At 34.1% G+C, this 18,828-nt stretch overlaps 1 protein-coding gene across 1 annotated transcript in view; it reads right to left on the bottom strand.

The window, feature by feature from the left end:
- LOC126978987 (uncharacterized) overlaps positions 1–18,828 on the bottom strand; it is a 185,115-nt gene that overhangs the window by 71,497 nt on the left and 94,790 nt on the right. The window lies entirely within an intron of this gene.

Raw genomic sequence — 18,828 nt, 5'->3', positions numbered from 1 at the left:
ATCGAATAAAAATAATCAACATAAAGCACATTTCATACGACAACCTTAAATATAAAATAGGTAATTAAAGTGTACTCTTTAACGTAAATAGGATCAATAAATATAATATGAACGGTTTACTGTTAATGTTCACGCGCCCAGCAGTTTTTTTAAAAACGACCATTTTGTCTTAGTTTGCCGTATCAAATGTTGCAATATTACACGGTTGTTACAATGATACAGTTTTATTTTTTTTTTCTTTGAGTAATTTTAGCTATTCTTCATAGATTCTGATACTGTTACCGAAAAATGTTGTAATGCCTAATATTCTATTATATTATATTAGCTATTTAAAATAACTTCAAAGGCTTGCACCGCAATCAGAGGAAATCAAATTAAAACAAAAAAGTCTCTGAGACATTTCGAATGTTTTCCCGGACAATACAATTGGTTTGTACTCGATTTGTTTAGGAACATACTGGAACATACGGGAGGCTTCCTTGAAGAGGATGAAGGCAAAGCGGCTCCAAGAGCAAGGTTATATAATGTCGTGAACCAGTAATATTCAATCACTATTATGTTCCGGTCTGAAGGGCGCCGTGAGGCTATTGAAATTACTGGCCAAATGATACACAAAATCTTATTTGTCATGCGATTGGGATTCCTTTGAGAACACAGATATATCGCCCACCACCAGGTTAAATTCTTGCATATAATTTCCCTTTTTTTCATAAAAAAAAAGTATGGAATACCCAAGGTCACATTTCCAGCTCCATCGACAGACCCTAGTAATTTTTCAGCACCAAAGTCCTTCTACTCATGATTCCAAATTGAATGGGTCCTCTCTGGCCACCTTTCGACTTTGACATCAACCCAGCTCTACCCTACAGACTATGGTACCATATATCGTCAAACACGTGATTGTAATTAACTAGTGATATTATAATTTTATCGGTAGATTGTCAATCGACTTCATTTCTTAATTCTTAACACCACATGGCGAGTTAAATAAGAATCTATAAAAATGTTTGATTCGTCTGAATAACCAAAATTTATTAATGCATAATATTTTAGAGTAATTAAAAAAGGCTTATGAGAGATTTCTTAAGAAAAAATGTTTTTGATGGTGATGCCAGACCGCATTGCTTCCGCTCTTCCATTACGAGGTACAAGCTATCCCAAGTGCAGTTATTACATATCAGCAAAGAGATTAAATTATGAATTAATGTGTAGTAATATGCAACACCGTTAATTCAATAAGCAAATAATTGGTGCCCTGATTGCTTCATGACGCAATGTAAGGACAGTTTCCGTAACCGAATTATCGCTAGCTCCGTGCTACATCGCAATCATTAAGGTTACAATTAACTACATCCGTTTCTGTACGCAAGTGTGAGGAACATTTCCGCGTTCTCTCTCATATCTCTTCGGTGAATCGACTTTCCCCGCAATGCCACTGTGTTTGATTCAGTTGCATAAATTGTCATACTATCTCATATGGTAAGAGGATCTTTTCGACACCACATAAACTGTGAGTTGGCGGCGCTTTATTATGAGGAAACTAAAAACCTACCTCTTAAGCGTCAACAAACAAACAAAATATAGTAATGAATAATTATTTATTTTTAAATTTTTATTATTAATAGTTTGGTTCGAATCAGGACGTACAAACCTTTGCATGATGAATGAATTAATATTTATCTGCGAGTCGTGGATGTTTTTATATGTTTTTTTTAATGTTTATTGTATTATATATATCTTTGTCTGGCACCCACAGTACAGTCTATGCTTAAAATGCCTAATTTTAGGCTAGAAAATATGTGTGAAGTGAAATTAAAATAAAATTAAAATTAAAATTATTGTTAAAATATTATTGTAAAATATTATTGTTATTTGTTATTAAGGAATTTCGATCGCATCAAGTGATTTATTTCAAATGTTCTGGTTGTACAATTATATTATTTATTTCATCCTGCTTCCTTGCTGTTGGTATTTAGTATTTTTTTTTTTTCAAATCAAAATATTTTATTGCAAGTCACATTTATATATTTAAAAAGTCACCGTTCTCAAGCTATTAAGTTGAAATTGGTGAAAACAACTATTAAAGAATCCGTGACACATGTATAAAGAAGTGTTTGAAAACCACCATATCCCATCGATTTAATGAAATAAACTATAAAATAATATAAACATACAGTTAACAGTGATTGGCAAATTAAAATTTTAATATTTAGTTCTCAATCTGTGTCTCAGATAAGTAAAGGCCAGCTATTCTATTACTTATGAACGGGTTCATAAAAACCAAAACGCAATGGTATATATTAAAACAATTTATTTTTTTGTTGATAGCAAACACTAAAACTTACAGATTACAATGTAAAGTATTAACATAGTGTTCTAATAAAAATGTAGTCAGATACGCTTTCAGAAACATTCTACTTCAAACGCATACCGCGACGTGCCTCAAACATGACGGAGATAAAATTCCGGCATGGCGCTTTAAGTAAGGCGCTTTCCCCGATAGTGTTTTTTTATGAAAATAAGGGACGAGACAAGTAGGTAGTTCAGCTGATGGTAATTGATACGACCTGCCCGTATTTGCCCAGGACTATTTCTTATTAAAATCATTTCTTAACCATTCCAAAATATTTAAAAATGCAATATTTACGTTTTTACTTCTACCGGCACTCCCGGAATGCAACCCGTTATTTTTTTCAGTCTAAAACCGATGATAATGTTGTAATAACAATTAATCGGTGTATTTGGACGCGCCCATAGTCTTTGGCACAAATACAAAACCGGGTATAAAATTCTCGTGTCCCGATGTTTGTTACCAAATTCCTCCGAAACGGCTGAATCGATTTGTATGAAATTTTGTGTGCATATCGGGTAGATCTGAATATCAGCCAAAATCTTTTTTCTTCTTTTTCATACCCCAAAATATATTTTTTTAGTTTTGGGAGAATTATTTTTATTTTATTATGATTCAGCATTAAAAAATATATACAAACTTTCGTCTTTTGACGAGCTACAACTTTTTTTGTATCGTGATCTTTATATTATTCTGTTCCATTCACAAAACTGCTAGATGATTCAAGATGGCAATCAAATACAATAATTATTGCAGTACAATAAATTTTATGTGTGATATATTTGGTAGGTCGTCATCTTTTTTGATACCCCAAAAATTTTAATACTTAATTGAATTTTTTTTTATAACTTTATATGGTAATACAACGTTTGCTGCAGCTAGTCTTTGTTACCAAACTCCTCCGAAACGGCTTAACCGATTTGTATGAAAATTTGTGCACAAATCGGGTAGGTCAGAGAATATACCAAAATGATAACGGTGAGACTCACCCCTAAACATTTATTTTCTATTTTTATTTTATTAAGATGCACCATAAAAAAATATATATAACTTCATAATTTCACACGTCTACGATCAACTCCTATTTTCGGTTCGCGATTTTAATATTATTTTATTCCATCCACAGATACGCAATAGAGTTGCAAGATGGCAATCGAATATAATAATTATTGTAGTACGATAAATTTTTGCGCCTTATCATCAAATTCATATGATATTTACGTAGTAATTATAGAAACATAGAAACACCTTATGAAATTGTTATTTGTATCGAATAAATGAAACTGCTGATAGTTCATGTTACAAGGAGTCAATTGACTTACTTTTACTCACGGACTAGTAAAAAAGAAGGACTCCGCGCCGTGATATTTGCAAGTGCAGCACCACCAGTTACACAATTTTTTCCAATCTATAAATATTTTTTTGTTATTGTTTTTACACTTGTTCACAACGCACGACTGCATTTTTAAAATATTTCATTGAGACGTAAACTGATCTGTCACAGACGATGACAATTCTCATAATGGCGGCCTATCATCCTGTAAGTGAGGGCTATGTATTTACACGTTAATCGGCTTGTTTTTGTGCTACACTGTTATGTAAGGTGACACGGAGTCCTTATTTTTTTACTAGTCCATGCTTTTACAATTAAAAATTATAAGAGTACCATGCAAAAAATAAAAACCAACGTTGTTGTTATAGAAATCTGATCAATGGACATTGGCTTGTAAATGAAAGCTTTGAGCGGTGTATTTTGTTGGCGCTCGTTAATATTTTGTATTGACTACTACCAATATCAGAGAAACGTGGATACTGTGAATAGAATACGGGCAACCAAATTCAATCAAACGTTAATTAACCATCTCGATATCTTTACTCTCCATTAATAATAGTTCGAACATATTGCCATTCTAACTCAAATTTAATTATAATTACACTTAAATGTGAAAGTTAGGTTGTTTGTTTGTTACGATTTGACGTCTATATTACTCAAACAATCATAATGGTATTCTGCACATACATTGTCTGGGGTACAGAAAATATTTATATACATTTGTACTAGTGCGCCTAATATGTTAGGGCAATTTAAATAAACCTTTTTGTAAGAATTGTGCTATACTTCAGGGTGGGTCAAAAGTTTCTGCAATTTATTTAAATTAAAGAAAATACTCAGGAATTTTCCATCTCAGGAGGACTCCATCTCGCTGCTGGCACTCTTCAAACCTGGCCCTCAGATCTTTGGGATGGTTATGGTTAGGTATGTTAGCCGTTTATTGACAAATTTTTTCGTTTAATTTGGGTATTGTTTTCGGTTTATTCACGTAAACTATGCTCTTAAGATAGCCCCATAGGAAGAAAATAGATGGAGTAAGATGTGGACTACGGGGAGGCCATAGAATATCCCCTGTGTGCGAGGTCAATTTGTTAGGGTTAGGTTAGTTCCTTTATCACGGGTAAACTCTCGTTAGATGTACGGGAGGTGGTTCTATCTTGCTGCATCTATGTCCTTCTGCTGTATCTTAAAAATGCTGTATTTGTGTTTCAAAATAATCCCGTAGCATGGTCCCATAGAATTAATAGTCACTGAATTACCGTGTTCATTTTCAAAGAAGGATGGACCAATGCTTAATACTTACGAAGTCTTTGCCGCCCAAACCATCACTTTTGGAGAATGCAAAGATCATAAATAATTATGTTTTTAAGCATTTATCATCCCGGAACTTTAACATAGTAATTATTATGACAGATACGATCACGATATACAATATTTTTTATTAATTTGATGCCTATATTTCGATCCAATTGCATGAATCGTGAACGCAGCGGAACTGTGGAGGCGGCGAGAAACTCTTGATACATTGACACTTGACACTTATAGTATAATCGATCTGTCCGCGTGGTGTCTAATTTTTTTTTTGGTCTTTGATTCCCTAATTCATGACACACACTACTGACGACGTCCACACTTCCAGGTCTTATAATTTAATTCTAGTTACGATTATTGTTATTTTTGGAATCGGCCACCGCGACCCGCTCTCGCCGGTCGCCTCCTCACGACTCAAGCACATCTCACCTATAACTATGTATGTAGTAACAAACCTATCTTGGATGACACTGATAGAAACCGATAAAGGAGCTTCCACAGCTGCAGTCAACTTTATAGACCCCGGGGCACTGGTATGGAATACAGTTTTTGGGCGAATATAGGTAGGTAACCATTTTTGTGAGGGGTTGAAAAATTATTTTTTCTTTTTTCAGTATTCTACCTATTTTATCAGTGACCCTTTTCACGTATGGTATATATGCCACTTGCCGTTCCACCATTGCGTTTCGCTTGTGTGTACACTTGCTAACGCCGTTTTGTGCCTACTTTGACGAAGGACTCCGTTAAATGTCATTTTAAAGAAAATACATTCAACGGAATGTATTTTCTTAATATGTAAGTAATATGTAAGTATGAACCTAATATAACGATATTAGGAAGTACCCAGAACCGAGACAGAGCGCTAACATATACATCTATATATCACTATCACTGTAAGGCACTCAGTAATTAGAACGTTAGTAAACAATGATTCCACATCGAAACTGGCCATTGTTTCACTTTTCTCTTGTTTTCTAAATGATGTTTATGAAATCTCGGGAGTCTTTTTTAAGTGACGTTGTACTTCCCACCAAAGGTTGCAATACCTTAGCAACAGCCAGTTCATAAGTGTGCCAATCGATTTGGCTGACAATGGTCTCAGCGGGACGTCATTCTTGTGAACTTTAGGTAGATCATAAAGTTTTGGTGATTGAACAACATAGCATCAAATTAATAAAATATATATCATGAGTACCCATCATAATAATTACTATGCAAAGGTCATGTCTTAGTAAAGAGTTTTTTACACACCAAAAGCTGTTATTTTGCTTGTGCACGTGCCCATCTTCGTGGAAGTGGGCGACCTCAGAAAAGAAAATGTTGCTGAAGTTGTATTATATATATAACTTCAATATTCGACGCAAAGATGTTCGGGGTATTGCTAAAGATCCCGAACATTTGCTCGCATACAACCTTGAATCGTCCCGCAGTTTCCACGTTCCGCGTTTCTCGTGCTCCGTGGCCGCCTTGTTTGATATTTCACAATCTATCCGGTTGCCTCGAAGTTTGTTTGAATAATAAAATACTTCTGTTAACTTTCGATATTCAATTGAGTATAGTATATAATATATTCAAATAGCTATTATCATTGTTTTTTTTACACGCTTTTTATTAGCTTCACCTATATGTATGTTTATTTGCAACTGACTCATTTGGAGGCGATTGTGGCCCACTTCAAACTTCGTAGATTTATCGAGGACCGATAACAAAACAATAATTTGTTAAAAATTATTCCATTTTTCAATTTGCAAAATAAGATTTTTGTTAATTTACATATATTTTTTTCATTCATGAATTAATATTCATTTTAAATTTCAACTCAACCTCACCCTTTCAACCATAGCGTGTTTTTTACTTTTTTTTTCAACTACTTTTATTTCTATTTTACTTATAAAATATAAATGAGCGCTAAATCAACAAGAAGAAAAATACGATAGGAGGTCAATAGTAAAATTAAAACAAAATAGTACACTCTCGAAAACATAGCGCTTAGAACATCCAAGGATCATCTAAAATAAATGTATCTGTGGTGTATTGCCCACCTATGCACACTAGCGCTCAAAAGATCAAATTATCATCTAAAATCAAAGTATCTGTGGTGTATTGCCCACCTATGCATACTAGCGCTTAGAACATCCAAAGATAATCTAAAATAAAAGTATCTGTGGTGTATTCCCACCTATGCACACTAGCGCTTAAAACATCTAAATATCATCTAAAATAAAAGTATCTGTGGTGTATTCCCACCTATGCACACTAGCGCTTAAAACATCTAAATATCATCTAAAATCAAAGTATCTGTGGTGTATTGCCCACCTATGCACACTAGCGCTCAAAAGATCAAATTATCATCTCAAATCAAAGTATCTGTGGTGTATTGCCCACCTATGCATACTAGCGCTTAGAACATCCAAAGATAATCTAAAATAAAAGTATCTGTGGTGTATTCCCACCTATGCACACTAGCGCTTAAAACATCTAAATATCATCTAAAATCAAAGTATCTGTGGTGTATTCCCACCTATGCACACTAGCGCTTAAAACATCTAAATATCATCTAAAATCAAAGTATCGGTGGTGTATTGCCCACCTATGCATACTAGCGCTTAGAACATCCAAAGATAATCTAAAATAAAAGTATCTGTGGTGTATTCCCACCTATGCACACTAGCGCTTAAAACATCTAAATATCATCTAAAATCAAAGTATCTGTGGTGTATTGCCCACCTATGCATACTAGCGCTTAGAACAACCAAAGATAATCTAAAATAAAAGTATCTGTGGTGTATTCCCACCTATGCACACTAGCGCTTAAAACATCTAAATATCATCTAAAATCAAAGTATCTGTGGTGTATTCCCACCTATGCACACTAGCGCTTAAAACATCTAAATATCATCTAAAATCAAAGTATCTGTGGTGTATTGCCCACCTATGCATACTAGCGCTTAGAACATCCAAAGATAATCTAAAATAAAAGTATCTGTGGTGTATTCCCACCTATGCACACTAGCGCTTAAAACATCTAAATATCATCTAAAATCAAAGTATCTGTGGTGTATTGCCCACCTATGTATACTAGCGCTTAGAACATCCAAAGATAATCTAAAATAAAAGTATCTGTGGTGTATTCCCACCTATGCACACTAGCGCTTAAAACATCTAAATATCATCTAAAATCAAAGTATCTGTGGTGTATTGCCCACCTATGCATACTACCGCTTAGAACATCCAAAGATAATCTAAAATAAAAGTATCTGTGGTGTATTCCCACCTATGCACACTAGCGCTTAAAACATCTAAATATCATCTAAAATCAAAGTATCTGTGGTGTATTGCCCACCTATGCATACTAGCGCTTAGAACATCCAAATATCATCTAAAATCAAAGTATCTGTGGTGTATTGCCCACCTATGCATACTAGCGCTTAGAACATCCAAAGATAATCTAAAATAAAAGTATCTGTGGTGTATTCCCACCTATGCACACTAGCGCTTAAAACATCTAAATATCATCTAAAATCAAAGTATCTGTGGTGTATTCCCACATATGCACACTAGCGCTTAAAACATCTAAATATCATCTAAAATCAAAGTATCTGTGGTGTATTGCCCACCTATGCATACTAGCGCTTAGAACATCCAAAGATAATTTAAAATAAAAGTATCTGTGGTGTATTCCCACCTATGCACACTAGCGCTTAAAACATCTAAATATCATCTAAAATCAAAGTATCTGTGGTGTATTGCCCACCTATGCATACTAGCGCTTAGAACATCCAAAGATAATCTAAAATAAAAGTATCTGTGGTGTATTGCCCACATATGCACACTAGCGCTTAAAACATCCAAATATCATATAAAATAAAAGTATCTGTGGTGTATTGCCCACCTATGCACACTAGCGCTTAAAACATCCAATGATCATCTAAAATGAAAGATTCCGTGTTGTATTGCCCACCTATGCACACAAGCGCTTTAAACATCCAAGAATCATCTGAAATGAATGTATCTGTGGTGTATTGCCCACTTATCTGCACTATACCAGGGCAACAAGATCATTTGTGGTAGTCATTAAAATTTCTTAACATGAGTTCTGTAGCTCCAGAAGAACATGAAATAAACCTCAGATTTTCCTCACTTTATTTATTGATTGTTTTGACGCAAATACAGCCTAATTTTTAGGTATTGAATAAATATGTATAGCTTGTATGTAAGGCCCTTTTTTATATAAGACCCCATATGTCGACTAATTCCTATTATTAACGAGATGTGTATAAAAACTACGAACGATAATCGGCCTACCAAGTACCACTCGTTTTCAGTGTTGTGAAGAATGTTTTAATATGTTTAGTTGCCGAGAGATCTTTCAGAATCTTTTTCACGTTTCGTTCCAAAAAATTATTTCGTATATATATTTTTTTATGATATTATGTAGTATAGTTTAAAGTTTTCACATCTCTAAGGAGGTTAGTTAGTTCGAATAGAGCCGTATCTGCTAGTACTGTATGCATGCTGGTAGAAAAAAAAGAAATAAAGAACTAAAAGTGAAAAAAAAGCAAAGAAAAAATAAATTACAAGTTAATTAACTTCAATATTATGTTTTAAAACAAGTTTTTTATTGCTTTTTGCAGTCCATATTTAATTAAGTATGTTATAATTTTTTTATCATATTTAGATATGCTTTGTTTATTTCGTTTCGCTATTTGCAAAGAAATAATTTCTTCTGTAATTTATAATCAAAGCTCTTTCTCTAAATGCTGAGTAGGCGGAAATTAACAACAAAAATAAAATAACTTCCTTAATTACTTTCTTAATCTATTTGCAGAATATTGATCTTGGGAGTTATACATAGCTTTACTTAATCAAAATCGACGACCTAATTATTATTATTGATTTAAGCATTAACAAAAAATCACTACACTAATGTCCACGAAAGATTTCAATTCCGATAAGTAAATATTGGTACAATTATGCAATGTTTGGTATTTTTTATTTCTTTTAGATATATTTAAAGACACACATTATAAAAGTCCAGTCACTATTCAGAGTTCATATTAATACACTTTAATTTATTCATTATAATACACTATTGATTATACACAAAACATAACGAATTATAGTTATAACTATAATTTTAAATCTAATATTATAAAAAACAAAAATAAAAAATATACGTTTTCCGCGAAAAAAAGTCAAAAGTAAAAAGTGGATATACGCGTACGAATCCGAAACAAAAAACCAGTCACGAGTTTGGGTGTTCGAAAATGAGTTAAAGCCAACAAAAATTGTTCGTTCACGGAGTGTTGCAAAAAATATAGTGGCCTCGTTTGTCTCCAAAAACGGCCATGTTGCGACTATTCCTCTTGAGGGACAAAGAACGGTTAATGCAGAATGGTATGCAAGCATTTGTTTGCCACAGGTCGTTTCTGAACTCCGTAAATAGAACTGCAACCGCCGCATCATCCTCCATCACGACAACACGAGTTCTCACACCGCACACAGAACAAAAGAGTTTTTAGAGCAAGAAAACATAGAATTATAAGACCATCCGCCGTACAGCCCCGACCTACGCCCTAATGATTTCTATACTTTCCCTAAAATAAAGAATAAATTGCGAGCTCAGAGATTTTCATCACCTGAAGAAGCTGTGGACGCCTACAAAACGGCCATTTTGGAGACCCTAACTTCCGAATGGAATGGTTGCTTTAATGATGGAACAATGGAACCACCATTGTATGAAAAAATGTGTCAAATTTCGCGGAGAATATTTCGAAAAGCAATAAATACATTTTTAAATAGAAATGTTGTGTCACTTCCTTGATTCCCGAAATTTTCAGTGCCGCCCACGTATGGCATCTAGCGCAAGAAACTCCTGCAGTCATCTTTTTTGCACTCTAGGAATCTAGCTTTAAACAATTAAAACAGCACGCGGCTGCACTGATCTTTTATGGTCCATGCCGCTCAGGATTCTTGAAAAACCCCAAAAATTCTGAATGGTACTACAACTACGCTCGTCACCTTGAGACATATGATGTTAAGTCTCATTTGCCCAGTAATTTCACAAGCTACGGCGCCCTTCAGACCGAAACACAGTAATGCTTACACATTACTGCTTCACGCCAGAAATAGGCGCCGTTATGGTACCCATAATGTAACAGAAATCTTGTGCAAAGGAGCCTCCAACTGGCAACGACTGATAGCTATTGAAGTGTCTTGAAAATGAGCGACGGCATGCTATAACTCACCCAAACCTGGAAGTCAGCTTTTCTGGATTTATTCAGGTGAATACTGGCCCTCGTGTAGTCCAGATCTGATCTATATTATATATCAAATTGTTTTCATTTGAAGAATAAAGCTCGCTCTAAATAACACACCGAAATCGAGTCGCTTAAGAAAAGGTAGTGGCAGATTTCCAATTTAAACATAAATAACAGTTTAATCACAATGTTACATATCCGTAGCCAGACAGAACACAGAACGCTATTTGAAGAATTTTTGACATACTTAAAAATTTGAAAGCACAAAGATAGTACTAATTCAGTAACATTTAAATACATAGAAATACGAAATCTCCATATTACAGTCGGTGATAAAATAATAATAATATGATATATTATATATAATATTGATTAACAGTATCAATTAATACCCACACAATCATATACACAATATTCTTTAATTATCCTTATAATGTTTAGGGAAAAAAAATGTTACCATGACAACAGAGAACTTCTGCTTAACGAATACTCTTTGTGATATAAATTAAAACCACGCTTTTATATTATATGGCTTGTCTTATGTTATATGAGTTAAATCAAAATAAAGTAAATTAACTGTTGTACAGTTCAAGGAAAACTTGCCAAATATAAGATTGTAATAAAGTTCCCGAGATATTAGGTAACATTGTGAAGAAATTGTGAAGTTTGTGATTTGATATTTTTTGGTGACAAAGGGTAAGTACCTAGTTGCTAAGTTGTTTCAACACAGAAAATAAAAATCAAACACGTGCGAGTATGTCTCACACCACGGGTTCTGTTGATAAAATAATAAAAAAAAATACGATTTTAATATGCATTGCGGCCGTTTAAGTATTTTTTTATTATTGAAATGTACAATTCTGAGCGGCACAGCAATTGTGCTCTTCACTTTAAAACTTTAAAATAACAATATTTTAATTAAGTATGTACTACCATAATAAATTTGTGAGTTATTCATAATAAATAAAGTATATACTTTGAATACATAGCATGTTATGACGCACGCCTGCCGTGCTACTGATAGCACGTCCAGTTTATGCGCCTAAAGAAGTTTTAAATTGGAATTTACACAATGTAGGTTATGATTTAACAATAAAAACTTATTAGTTTCTGAGTAATCAAAGAAAACTATGTGTTAATATAATCGGCATGTATGTGGACCCTGATAATCTCTTTTGCCAGACTCTGATTTGCCTCACAATTGTTTGAATGTTTCAATATTGATGGTTCGGAAATTCAAGTCCATTCATTCAACTACCATATATATACTTAATTTTTCTTCTCTTCTAAAAAAAATTATCATAAATTTAATAACATTAAATTTAAGTAAGTAAGTTGATAAATAACGTTGGAAAAATTATTATGAATTTAAATAAATCATTATCGTTATATTTGCTGAATACATACGAACTGTTTACCTGCCGTATCTGTTCATGTATGTTTGAATAGCACTGTTATTTATTGCTTTGTCTAAAAATTAAATTAAATCTAATTACATAGTACCTACGTATGTATTTGTAGGAATGCAGTGCGATTGAGCCATGACGGCTCGGCTATGTAAAGATCGATCTGTAAAGTCTGCTCGGTTCAACTTACGGCCGTTCCCAATATTTAGTCTATCTCTTACTTTGATAAAAATCGGAACTATCGTTGACTTTTCTGTCCCAATAAACTTACCGACGGTAACTGACCTAATCCGTACACGCTGACTGTCAATGGGACGACGTATAGCTTACCAGCGATAGAAGTTTGTATGGAAAATGCAATTCACGCAGAATGACTTATCGGATATATTGGGACAGCTTCAGATTATTGACAGCTAATTACTGACAATAGAAGGTAGTAATTTACCTCTATCGGTAGATAGTATATTGGGAACGGCCGTAAGGGAATAAGGGAACTCGGGGACAATTCCCACCTATTATTTTATGACGACACTTGCACTTGCATTACGTACACCGGTAAGAATCAAAACATAATTCAAAAAGAAATGCAGGGTGACTATGAGAGCGATAATGGAATTATTAGTTAATATAGAATAAATCAAATGAATGGCTAATTATTCAACCCACAGCCACACAAGGGCTGTAAAATTATTTATTATAGAACACACATAATGAAAGCCTACACAACAACGTTGATTTAATCAACTGTAATTAAAAAGCTATTGGAATTGAATGAATGAATGGAATTGAACAAAGCTATTGACTGGATACCTACCTGGAATTGACAATCATTTTACGTGGAATTTGCATGTTGATTACGCTCCATATTGCGAAAATAATAGAATTTTCATTTTCACTAGAACGGTATTGCATATGTTATACTTTGCATTGGCTGATTGTATAATCATTTTTTTTTAAGATAATAAGGCATAAGACGAGCAGGACGGTCAGCTGATGGTTATTGTTACGCCCTGTCCATAGCAATGCAGTGCCCCTCAGGTTTTTTGAAAAACCCAAAAACTTTGAACGGCACCACAATTGCGCTCTTCGCCTTGAGATATAAAATGTTATCTCATTTTCCCAGTAATTTCACTAGCTACGGCAACCTTCTGACTGAAACACAATAATGTTTACAAATTCCTGCTTCACGGCACAAGTAGGCGCCGATGTGGTACCCATAATCAAGCCCGCATCCTGTGCAAAGAAACCTCCACTTACGGGCAAGGGGTGTATGGGTTAACTTTCCCCTCACATCTAAACAAAATTAAACAGTTACAAATTAAAATTACAAAACCTCTAATTGCAACTAATACGAAAAATTTGTTGCAAAAATATTATGAAATATTATTCCAAATATACAACGACATTCACGATTAGAATACAAATAAAGACAAATTAGTAATCTCCATAATTATAAACCACTTCGGAAAAACACAAATCGTTTGTTAGTCCCCACTGTCACAAATGAACTACCACAGGATTTGTTGAAAGATCTCTTTACAAAAAAATCATCTTAAACACACTCTTTAAAAACAATATCCCTCACTATGCCCTTGAAATGGATTTATTTAATCAGGTATGCAACATAATTTTAGAATTGCCTCACTAATCTTAATAATATATACAAATCCAGCGTCCTGATGTTTGTTTCCAGTGAACTCCTATTCATATGAAAGGCTTTTAATGGGGATTAATTACTTAATGGAGTGCAAGTAAGTCCAATTTGAGAGAAAGGATAGTTTTCATTTTGATAAGGGAGCCATAATTATTTTCATTTCCAATATTTATTTTGTATGGACATATTTTCTATGAGAGAATTTATTGACGCACGGATTGACAGTTCTGCTGTACAATTTCATTATACCTAGGTAACACTGAAAATGTTTAGAAAATTAAAAACGGCTTAATGTAGAAATTTGTCAGTATTTTTATTGTTTTTCGAAGTAATCTCCATTCCTCTCTACACATCGTCGCATTCGATGGAACCACTGAGAAAAGCAGTGGGCCCATTCTTCCTAAGGGGTCTCTTCTATGGCATTTTCATACGCTTTCACCGCATCTTCAGGGCTCGTTAAGCGAATACCTTGAATTTTATCTTTAGTTTTTGGGAATAAATAAAAGTCGCAGGGCACCAGGTCAGGACTGTATGGTGGATGACTCATTATCTCAACACCTGTCATAGTCAAATATTCAACAGTCCGTTTTGGTGCGCTGAAGTATTGTAGTGGTGAAGGAGGATCCTGCTTCGAGAGCGCTGCTGTCGAATTTTTCCAAGACAACCGGCAAACAGCGATTGGCATACCAGTCTGCAGTAACTTTCCTTCCATCTTCAAGTACAACTGTCGCGAAAGGAACTTTCCGACCAAAGAATGAGGCAATCATCTTTTTACCTTGACTTCTTCCTTTCTTTACCTTAGTTGGCCGATCCTCGAAAGAAAACACCCACTGAGCTGATTGTCTATTGGCTTGTATATTCGGGTTCGTAGCAATATATTCAACTTTCATCACCTGTGACGATGTCAAATACAGAATTTGAGCCACCACCGTTGAACTTATCTAACATTTGGCGACACCAGTCCATGCGAAGGTGTTTCTGGTCGTCGGTTAAAGTATGGGGAATCCATCTGTACAAAGTATGTATCCATCTGTATCAAGTACAAAGCTTCGTGACGCCTAAATGTTCTTGTAATATTTTTTGAACTAGACTCATACCAATGAATAGGCTTGCCCGTATCTGCTGATAGGTCACTCTCCTATATTCCTCTATCATGCGTCGCACAGCACTGATGTTATCTTCAGTAGTCGCTGTTAAAGGACGCCGTTCACGCGGATCATCATTGAGATTGCTACGTCCACGCTTAATCTCGTAAAGCCAATTGTAAATAGTTGCACGAGATGGGGATTCATAAAGAAATGCTAATCGCAGACTATCATTGATTTGTTGTTGAGTAAGCTCACAATGAAAGTCATAATAAATCATTGACCGAAAATTTTCTGGCGATAGGTTCATTTACACGTGTAACAAGAGTCTTAAATTTGCCGCCAATTCACAAAAGCAAATGACAAATGAATGCAATATAGCATTAGGTCACCAATTCGTGAGTTCTAAAATTGAAATTATAAAATTTTTCATGTTTCTTCACGTACGTTTTCATTTTTCAGCAATGTTTCTAACTGGCGAGTTCTGAACATTTTCAGTGTTACCCACGTAACAACAGGGAGCATATTTTACGAAATAATTATTGATATTATGATATATTATTGACAACTTCATAAAAAGAACAGTATTTTATTTATTATGTACAAAACAACGTCTGTCGGGTCAGTTAGTGTTAATATATAAGTTTATTACTGTAACATTAGGATTAATATAAGTAGCGTTATTGTTCCATGAGACAAACAGCTTACGAAGCTGACAAACTACTTACGAAATTTGGCAGATGAAATTGGTAATGGCTAAATGAATAATTAAATAAAACAAAATACAATAATATACCACCGATCTAATTCATTGAAATAAAAGCGTGATTGATATACAAATTCGTACCTTCATTTATTTATAGTATTTTGCTTAACAACTCTTTGTGAATTTAATTTTTAACTTAACCGTGTAAATCATATCGCTTGAGTATTTTTTCTTTCACTTGACATAAATTGTAGTAAAAAAAAATAAAAAAACTGTCTTTAAAAAAACTTAATAAAGCATAAAATAACATAATTAAGTTTAATTTAATACACTTCAAGCAAACCTTATATCTTTAATTTTCTTAAAATACTATTACTTCTATGTGCTTTCTAGTGATAGGGTTTAAGTCGATGCCTTCCCGCTTGGGTTGTTTTGGTCTAGACGAAGCTATCCCGCTCAAGGTCACGCGTGGTGAGTGAAGGTTTTCCGAATTTTATCAAATTTTACCGAAATTTTATTTAAAAAATGTTATTATCAGGTCGACTGCGTATATACTGAAATATTTTAGACTCTGTGGTAATTGACATTCAATAGGTGTAAGCAATTTGTTGTGTTTAAAGTGATTACCCTTACTTCTGGGATTAATACACAAATACAATTTGAAAACAAAATCACTCACTCAATTACAAAGATTCACTCGAACGCGAGAGGTCGTGGGTTCGAGTCCCGCATTTTTCATAAAATTTTGTTTTCAGATTCAATAGGTGATTCAAGTTCATATTTCAATTTAAGTTTTGAAATAAAAAATATTTAAACCGACTTGAATAAATATTAACAGTCACTTGAAAATACTTCAACGTCCCTTATCTTATCTCGTTTTGTCAAAGTACGTTGTGTATTTAAAGTATTCCACATCATTATAGTCGAAATTCGCAACTCAGGTCACATAGCTTTGCCAGATGTATACATAAATAGGTCAAAGTATTGCCGGTTTTTTTTAAGTCAGCTCTTTAAATCCTAAAACTCTGGAAGCCTCCATAAATAAAGTAATGCGATGGCTCGGTTATTTTATGATAAAGGATGAAATAAACACCGAATCTACGCAAATATTCTTTACAACACATGTTAAGTATATACCAAAACTTGAAGCAAAGTGTATTTTTATTAATTGGTATACATTTTTTAGAGCTTAGTATAATCTCCACTATACAGGGTGTCCCAAAGTTATGGGACATGAAGGGAAAGTACCTTAAATATCGAAGATAGGCTATTTTACTGAAAGAAGACTTTATGTTATTTTTAAAAGTTAGTAATTCTACATTCAAAGATTTTCTAAAAAGTTACTTGCCTCGTCTGGGAATCAAACCGACTTAAATGTAAAAAGAAACACCCCTACTCTTATGATGCCAATCGAAATAATGGCCACAACGGCGCCTATTTCTGCTGTGAAACAGTAATATGTAAGCATTACTGTGTTTCAGTCTGAAGGGCGCCGTAGCTAGTTAAATAATTGTGCAAATGAGACTTAACCTTACGTTAATCTTACGTCTCAAGGTGACGAGCGCAATTTCAGTACCGTTCAAATAATAAATAATTTAATTTCTAGGTTTCATCTTAACTGTCAGTTTAAGAAAAGAACAGAAACGTTATCTATAACAAAACTTAATACATGTTTATTATTTATTAACGATTTTTTAAATTTAATATTTGAATTTGAAAAGTAGCTGTAATTCAAATGCTTAAGTATAACTTTGCGAGGTTTATTGAAAGCTGTGATACAACAGATGAACAAAGTTAGGTATAACGAAAACTTTATATAATTCTTCTTCCTCAAAATCCTTAAACCCTTATCAATATATTATTGTGTGTGTGACTAATACGAGTAGTTAATAGTACTTCAAAGTCGAATATTCATTCATTATTTCATTTCAAAATTCATTATTAATAAATGATTAATACAACAGAAATGTACAGCGATTTTCATTTGCACATTAACCATGAGAATAGAAAAAAGAAGGTATTAAATGTTAACGCTATTAAAGTTTTAATAGGCATTGGTATGAGTCAAGTTCAAATAATATAACAAAAACATTTAGGCGTCACGAAGCTTTGTACCAGATGGATTCCCCATACATTAACCGACGACCAGAAACACCTTCGCATGGACTGGTGTCGCCAAATGTTACATCAGTTCAACGGCGGTGACTCAAATGCTGTATTTGACATCATCACAGGTGATGAAAGCTGGATATATTGCTACGAACCCGAAACCAAAAGACAATCAGCTCAGTGGGTGTTTTCTTTCGAGGATCGGCCAACTAAGGTAAAGAAAGAAAGAAGTCAAGGAAAAAAGATGATTGCCTCATTCTTTGGTCGGAAAGGTCATTTCGCGACAGCTGTGCTAGAAGATAGAAGGAAAGTTACTGCAGACCGATGTATCAATCGCTGTTTGCCTGTTGTCTTGGAAAAAATTCGACAGCAGCGCCCTCGAAGCAGGATCCTCCTTCACCACGACAATCTGAAGCATTGTCGCACTCCGCAAAACGGACTGTTGAATATTTGATTATGGCAGGTGTCGAGATAATGAGTCATTAGCCATACAGTCCCGACCTGGCACCCTGCGACTTTTATTTATTCCCTTATATTAACTAGACATAAAATTCGAGGTATTCGCTTTACGAGCCCTGAAGATGCGGTAAAAGCGTATGAAAATGCCATAGAAG

This window comes from Leptidea sinapis, chromosome Z (assembly GCF_905404315.1).
Source record: "Leptidea sinapis chromosome Z, ilLepSina1.1, whole genome shotgun sequence".
NCBI lineage: Eukaryota > Metazoa > Arthropoda > Insecta > Lepidoptera > Pieridae > Leptidea > Leptidea sinapis.
This window is presented reverse-complemented; position numbering and strand designations above follow the sequence as displayed.